General features: G+C 32.5%; 1 pseudogene; it reads right to left on the bottom strand.

Annotated features, from left to right (window-relative positions):
• Positions 1 to 5,837: 5,837 nt before the first annotated feature.
• On the bottom strand, positions 5,838 to 6,549 carry LOC131043643 (kunitz type trypsin inhibitor 104-like; annotated as a pseudogene).
• Positions 6,550 to 9,186: the final 2,637 nt, after the last annotated feature.

Genomic DNA, 9,186 nt, shown 5'->3' with positions numbered 1-9,186 from the left:
TTCTTTGTGGAAATCTCAACAATTCCTAATCGAACATTTCAATGCCTTCTTTAGACCAACAAACTTCTCAACTTCTTCACAAATAGCACTCAACTATTCCTTGGCAAATTCCCACAATTTTTTTGACTTGCAAAATATTGTTTTGGATTTTCCTCTTTTCAACAACCACACTTTAATTATCAACGACTAGAGAAAATCAAAAAATCACTCATTAGAGATATATTTGAGCTCCCAATGATCTTGTTCAACTACGACCCTTCATTCAATCTTTGGCCTTGTCTTTAGACAATAAACTTTAGCATATCCTCTCACCTTCAACCGAGACACTTCAACTATCTCTTTTAGGTTGAGATCCTTCCTTCAGAATAGTGGAAATATCTACATCCTCTTTGTTAGCGATCTATCTTTTATCTCTACACAATGAGTGACTAAACGAGTCAATAAACTAGCGATCTATTTTTATCTCTACACAATGCGTGACTAAACAAGTCAATAAACTATCTTCTTGATAGTTGTAGCTCTTCCTTCAAACAAGCTTCAACAATCGTGTTTTGACTGACAACTCAATTTTTTTTTGAGTACCAATAATCTACTCAGACTTTGGGATGACTACTTCAAAATAATTACAAATCCTTTTTTTTTTGTGATCTACACTCCTACCACACATTTAATAAACCATCGACTCCGATAATTAGAAATATGATAGCAACAAAATAATAGAAAATGGAATTGCATAAAACTCAATTTTTTTTATTGATAAACAAACAATACATATTTATAGTTGCAATATAACTCAACAAGTTCCTATAATTTTGCTAAACACTTTGACAACTAATTGGTGATGATGGACAATGCACTGAAGAATAAAAGACACATCTTCAACTTATTTGACACATGCTCAATACTAGATGACTCATCCATCGTGGGCATAATTTAGTTATTAGTTAATTTCTAACTCCCCCCCTTACCAAATAACTATAAATATCACAACTATAAATACATATTGTTTATTTATGAATAAAAATGTGTTCTTTGCAATTCCATTGTTCATGATTTCGTTGATGCCATATTTCTAATTTGGTATTTGAAGCCCCTCAAAATATTGGGCGAATGGTAATGAGTCTAAAGACACCATTGCAAGGTGTTAAGACTTTATAGAGTCCCTTTGGAGTGGGTTGTCATTGAGACCATGACAGATTAAGTTGTTCCAAATTATTATGTTGACTATTTCAAATACTCATGATTCCTATTGAGAAGAAGTTGCCAATGAAATAGGTTCTTTAAAATTGCATATCAATGAGTGAGTTTTAATAGGAGTTGTTGTTGCTACACCTACTACACTCAAAAGCCAGATTAATGTTGGTTGAAGAAGAATTAGGGTTAGTAGAAGAAGCTCACTAGAAATCATTTTGGACAAGTGTTGAATTGAAGAAAAGTTGTAGTCAATGCTAGGCTGAAGATTCTTGAGTGAAATCTTCGAAGATTGTTTCATCAAATATTGTTTTATTGTTGTGCTAAATTTCGTTAGCATGGTTACATCCATTATTGAAGAACCACCAAATGATAGTTTTGGTGATATCATCGAAGATGAAGAACTTGGACCCTATTTTGAAGATGCCAATAGTTTGATGATAGAGGAAGATGCAGTAGAGGATGGATAGATGCCCAATAGTCTAAGGTGCTTATGGATCGGAGAGACTATACCTCAATGGGTTATGAGACATACATATGAGAATTAGTATCTAATAGTTAAGGGGAGATCCAAAATCTGAAAATTCAACATTATATCTTTACAAAAGTGACGAGACACTTCACGTACAAACGGTATCCAATGATGTTGGAAACTTAAATGATAGCTATTTGACTATACCTGCAATTGAGAATCAGCTTGAATAATTCTTACTGATATGAAAACTGGTTTCAAAAATATTTATCTCACTATCTTTGACAAGCAAACCTGCGAGTCGTAGGGCAAAAAGACAGCCCATAAACATTGCTATCATCGCCTTCCGTTTTGCTTAACCTAAAGTAATCCCAGTCCATGCGACAAGAGCTTGCTGCATGAATCAATGTTTTCTTCAATTCCCAATCTAATGTAGATGTTCAACCGTCATAAATCTTGACTATGATTTTTCCTATATGGCGGCTGTAGACTTGCGTAAAATCAATCAATTTCTATTGTCATTTTGCTCTTTGGAAAAAAAAGACCATGATCAAATTTTTTTATTGGAAATATGTATAAGTTAATGATAAATAAAACTATAGTAGATTAGTTTTCCAAGATAAGAATCTTGTATTCTGAACATAAAGATTGAACATAATCAAGATCACTTTTGAGATGGACGTTTAACTTGGATAAGTTGTATGGAGTAAAACCAACTTTGTATTTCAATGACCAATTTGATTTTTAGTTCAAATGCCATCATATAATAGGTTCTAGGGTCCTCACAATTATTATTTTTAATTGAACCCATGCAAGAAATATATTAAAGTCTTAGAAAGGGTCCTCACATTTTGATGAACCTCTATGCACTATATGTTAGAATAATATTATTATAGAGACTAGATCATAGTACACATGTTCTATTGTTGAAATTGTTCACATTTATTATGATATTTATTTATCATTATTGATCTTAGGTCTATATGTTAGTTTAGATTTATTTATTTTTTAATAGATTTTGTTTTTTATATTTGTGAAGGTTGATTACTTTCATTCAGCATTTGAATATCTTTAGATTTGATGTTAGGATTTTGAGTTTTTGTTGTATCTTATTTTTTAGATCTAATATTTTTTACGGTTGCATCTTTATTTTACATTTGACTATAGTCAAGATCCACTCACCATTATATTTTATTATTCTATTTTTATTAGGGTTTGGCTATTCATTTTTTATTATCTATGCAATCTTATTTGGTCAACTATCTTGAAATTGTAGGAAAGTAATTGAAACAATGGAGTGATAGGGTTCTTAAAACAAATTTTCCTTTGGTAGGGTTTTCTTCTTTCCCTAAGTTGTGTTGGCATGTTCATGAATGACAAACTCTATAACACCACCATCTTTTCATAGCTCTCTTCTCTCCTTCTTCATTAGACTTTTAGTGAGTTTACAAACTCATGAAATTCCTAACACATTGAACCTAGCCACCTTTATCACTTTCTTTTTCTCTATGGCTTGTCTCATTTTAAATGAAATAAACCTCATCAAGATTTTAGTAAATTTTTAAACTCAAAAAAATTACTAACAATACAAAATTGGTCCTTTCTATTCATTTGTTTTGTACTTCTAGTGAGTTCACCAATTCAGAAAATCATTGACAAATTGAATGTTTTTCACTTTTCATAAAGTGCATAAAATTATGAAATTTGAGACATCATGAAATTGGCACATGTCCTCTTTGTCATAGCTTCAAGAGGTTCATGAATCAGTAAAGTTCTTGATTTTTATAACTTGACTACTCTTGGTAAATATTTTTTTCACCACTAAAATTTCATATAACTAGCCCAATAGGCAATGAAAAATGCTCCAATAGTTGGATATGTTGTAATTGAATAAAATACCTTCTTCCTCTACAGTTTAGAGGGAAACTTCCTTGTATGGTGATTTAATTCTCTCAAGATTCTTTTTAATAGAAAGATATAGAGGTAAGATAACTATTTTTTTTTGATGGAGGTCTAGACTTGCGAGCACGACAACCCAGTAAGGGCATGAAGCCCACGAGCTGCCAAACCAGTGAGGGCCTTCACGAAATAAGTATTTTTTGCCACTTGATATGGGGGCACGAGCCAATAGGATGAACCTCTTCGGCTAAGAGCCAAGGACTGAGGGGTATCCATTCCGCCAAATTCGCCCTAGGCACGATCTCGGCCTCATCCTTTATGATGTCAGAGCCTTGCACTCAACAAGACTTGATCCCTGGTGGGCTCATTTGGAGCCATAAAACTTTAGATTAGATGATATAAGACAACAAGTCATATATTTTCTAGAAAAAGGAGAATATTTATAATAACATAAGAATAAAATCAAATATTTTTCTTATAAAATATATTTTCCAATATATACAACTAGAGTTTGAATGAAATCCTTAATAGATCTTCTAACACACAAGTTAAAAAAAATTTATTTTAATTCAGCCCTAATTTGTATAAAATAGATGAAATCATATTTGAAAGACTCACAAAAATATTACTATATCCACATAAGAGGTCACAATATAAAGAAATGCACTGTTGACACACATACTAGTTACACTTTTTGCTGGAGTATTACAATATAATTAGTTGCATAATGCAGTTTTCTAGTTGCGTGGAACAGTTTTGATGTTAGTTGTTCAAATTTAAAACTATTCATTTTTGTATTGCCTATTTTAAGGCATATGGTTTGAATTAATAAAACATCAAATTCAGTTATATCTTTTCCCTTTAGCATTCACATATGGTATCAAAGCATCTTCATTTTGTTCCTATGAAATCATAGTTTATACAATAGGAGGTAGGTGTTGGGACAGATGGTTCAACATGGCGGATGCAGAACTTGAAAGTCTGCAGAAGTTGATGTTTAATGAAAGAAAACAAGGCGTTTAAAGTTTTGTGAGGCATGTGAAAGGAAGTTTGAAGAAGAGCTATTTGCGTGAGAATGTCATGGTTAGTGATGCTATTTGAAGCCTCATCTTTGCGATACAAATTGCTTGAAGGTTTTCCTGGAGCTTGCTGGTCTTACCTTCTGAATTAAATTTTTTATGCGCAATAACTGATTTATTGAAGAAGATTGGCAGTGCATAGAAAAGGATGACATGTGAAGAGGATAAAAGAGAGGTGCTAAAGGATGAATTAAACACATAGAAAGTATGGAGATTATTGCATATTCAAACATAGAAGAGTGAAATCATGCAACCAACATTAGGTCCTAGATGCGGTAGATGTCTCCCTGTAAGTATTTAAACATAGAAGAGTGAAATCATGAAATTATTTGGGTTTATGAACATATATCATATTGGTAGACAAACACTTTTGTAGAGTTACTGTTGGTGTGCCAGAGAATTTAATTTTTTTGTGACAATTAAGAAAGCCATGAGAAGGCTTATTGGACACATGGGAGGAAAAATTGGTCACCATACCATTTTTTCATTGCTTGGTTTGAGAAATTAGCTCTCACTAGCTAAATACACATTTTAGGGAGTATTGAACTTGCACAACCTTTCAATTGACGTAGATCATTAAGGAGGTTGAATATTGATATATATCAGCTGCCATGATCATTGAAAGGCAATCAAGAAAAGAGAAAGGAACCATTTTCATTTGGGTGTAGATATGAGAAGGACGGGTCAGAATGGTGTTCAAGGTGAAGTGTATTATATAGTAATTTTCAACTAAAATATATGCCATTGTAGAGTTCATTAATAATATGATAATAAATCTTTCGAAGGCTAATTCTTCCCTTTTTGAGGGATCTCCTAAATCATATATTGTACTATTCTGTTGTATTTTTGTTTATTTATTAATATTGACTGCATGGTATTCAACCATCCTATTGTGACTACATAACATCAACTTATGCAAACATTTGCTTACTCATCTCATAATGCGTAGTAAAATAAACGATTATTGATATCTTGTCCCTCAATCCAACTATTGGAATGAATGGTTTTCGATAGATAGAATGAACGAAAGTGTTCTAATTTCCTTTACAATGTTATATAATAATAAAAATGTACGATTTCATTGATATTACTCTTCTGTCAATGGTGGAAGGTCAAACAATTTGATTCCATAGATGTTACTCTTCTGTCAATGGTGGAAGGCCAAACAACTTGATTTCATAGGTTTTACTCTTCTGTAAATGAATGATAGTAGAGCACATGAGAGTGCTGTTATTTCCAAGCTCCAGCAGAGGGCTGTTTTATTCTACCTATATGCTTACAATCATTAAACCCTATAAATAGTAAGGATGAGACTTATGCTGTTTTTTTAAATTGAAGATAGATTTATGCTCTTTGAAACTTTACTTTCAGCGGATTGATCTCACTATCTTTGACCAGCCACTGGTTTCCATCTTTGTCAGTGTAAATACCCAGCGACCCACATGCAAGCCTGCAAGTTTTGCACACACTAGTAGGGCAAAATGACAGCTCATATACATTGCTATCATCGCCTTCACTTTTGCTTATCCTAAAGTAAGCCAAGTCGACCCGAGAAGAGGAAGAGGAGCTTCCTGCATAAATCAGAGTTTTTCCCAGTTCGGAATCCTATCCGAGCCTCCACCGAGTGGACTGCGCACAAACTGTAACCGCAGAAAACTCCACCTTCAAATCGGCCTCCTCGGTGATTAATTTTACGTTTACAAAAGGCGTGAAAACCATGGGAAGACTTTCCTCATTGTCATTGTAAACCACGTACAATGGACAACTGTTATTCCGCGTGTTCAATCTTAGCCCACCACCATTCACAGGTAGGATGGTGTATTCGGTACCGGTTATCACAGGTCTCCCCAGAATGTCTAATACACCATCACCACTACCACCATAAGAAAAGGGCAGAATTGCAGCCATCACTAGTAAAGCCCTGTCGATTCAAGCAAAAGGAAACAAAACCAAAGCCAATTATCAGTAATTTGCAAAGGAATAGAAATTAGAAAGGAAAGATTAGATATGTGAGAGAAAGAAATGAGATATTTATACCAGGCTACTAGCGAGGAATACATGACCATGTTGGATGTAAGAATGAAAGAGAGGCCTTGTCTTAAACGTTAAGCTTTTGCTTTAAGCTTCAGTGCCTGAAAGCAGGGCCTCTCGGCTATATATAAAGAGGGGGAAGAAGAATAGTTCGAATAGAATGGAATAGCAGATAACGTGAAAAAGAGGAGTAATAGCCTTATTGTACTACTTATGTACGTGGATAGTGAAAGGATGTTCAACCATCTTAAATCTTATCTTATATTTACTCTGATTTTTCTTATATGGCGGCTTGGCGGCTGTAGACTTGTAAAATTAATCCATTTCTATGGCCATTTTTCTGCTCAACTGCCATCATCTAATAGATTCCACAGCCCTCACACTTTGTGCGTGTTATAGAGACTAGCTCTTAGTACATATCTTGCATTTATTGAAATATTTACATTTATTATGACATTTATTTATCATTATTGGTAGGGGAGAGGAGTCATAGGTGATATGGGTACCAATACATGTTATAGTACATAGATACTTTTAGACCAATAGTGGTGCCCTAAAAATGTCATTTCAATGCTTATCCTCAAAAAAGTACCTCTAAAATTTTAAAAAAAGTCAATGATGTGATGCCACATCAACGCACAAGTAAACATGACTTAATGCACACCTATGGGTCTTATGACAATTTGGGACCATTTTAGACACCTTCACAAAAATGCACGCTGATGTGGCATCATATTTGACCATATGGACTTGAAATTTTGTTTTTGAGTAGGGGACTTGACAAGTAAGCTACTGTGTAAAATTGATTTTTTCTTGAAATGTCCACATATGATTTTGGGAAACTTGAAGTTAGGGTGAGCATGTACTGGCTCCTCTCCCCTATTACGTCTGAGTATACAAATTGATTTTGTTTTCTTTGAGATATTTATGAAGGTTGACTATTTTTATTTGAGTGAATTTAGTATTTGAATCTCTTTAGATTTGATCATAGGAATTTGATTTTTTTGGTTGTATGTTATTTTTAAATCTAATATTTTTATTGGTACTCTTTATTTTAAATTTGATTATGGTTGAGAGCTCTATTACCAAAAATGCAATGGGCAACCTTTGTTTTGCATTATGATAGTTGAAATGGGTTTTTTGTTGCAAACAACTAGTCTTAAACTATTTCAAATTGTTTCTAAGTTGTTGTTAATGAATGATTTTTTTGGGTTGTTTCATTCACTTAAACTATGACTTTAAGGAGTTAAAAAGGAAGTTGTTTTATTTTATAAATTTATTGCAAGACTTTGCACTCTTGTCTATGCATTGGACTACACATTTGATTGTATTTATTAATTGATTGAAAATAAAAATGCTTTTATTTTTCAATTAATTAATATGATCAAATGCATTGTTTGATGGCTACATAGACATCTTTGGACTTTGCATCCATGATTTTCTGTTGTGTTATGTTGTCATACATTCTTTTCTACTCACTTTAATCCATGGCCATCATTCACTAACTGTTCAAGCATATTACATGCCTTAATAATGTGTGTATTGAAGATTTATTAGATTATCCCTTTGTAAAAAAATAAAATTATTTACTTGTATTTCCATAAAATTTAAAATACAAGCATGCTACAAGTCTTGGAATAGTAGAAAAGATTTAAATTTAAATGATTTTTTTGCATGTTTCAAGTTCTTAAACTATCTTTTTAACTTTTTTATTTTTTCTACTTTTTAATTATATTTTTTTATTTTATTTTTAATATAATGATATATAAAGTTAAAATGATATATATATATATATATATATATATATATATATATATATATATATATATATATATATATATATATATATATATATATATATATATATATATATATATATATATATATATATATATATATATATATATATATATCAAATTGCTATCATGGGGTAGTGTCCTTTCCATTAAAACATAAAAAATAACAATAATTCAAAAACATCATCAAAGAGAAAAAGTGAGGACTCTAATGGCCTCAATGACCTCCTGGGATATCTCCAGCTGTTCAAGAGTGAACAACATTTCTTTTTCATTGATCATGTATTCGCAGGTCTCCATATTGTTCCTCCTTAGGCCATCCCTCATCACTATAATGGTATCTTTCATGTCCCTGTCCTTGATGGTAGCCCCAATGCTGATATAATCTATGACCAGACCCTCATACAATTCTATTTTGAGTTTCTCCATTTCCTTCACTATCAACTCCTACAACCCTTAAATGACTAGACATAAGACAACCTTCTCAATCATTATATTATCCATGATAGTCCTTGTAGTGTTGTAAACAAACCACTTGAGGAGTTCGTCATTATGGACATGAGGGCCATTGAGCATCTTCTCGCCAATAATATTACATATAACTCCCTCTTCAACATCTCTACTAAAATCGAAAACCTCCTTCAAACATTCTCCAATAGAATTCTTCGAGCATCTACATTCACACTCCCAAATTGACTCACTATAATAGTTTATTGTT

Source organism: Cryptomeria japonica, chromosome 6 (genome assembly GCF_030272615.1).
Source record: "Cryptomeria japonica chromosome 6, Sugi_1.0, whole genome shotgun sequence".
In the NCBI taxonomy this organism is placed as follows: Eukaryota; Viridiplantae; Streptophyta; class Pinopsida; order Cupressales; family Cupressaceae; genus Cryptomeria; species Cryptomeria japonica.
Note: the sequence above shows the minus strand (reverse complement) of the source record. Positions and strands in the feature narration are given on the sequence as shown.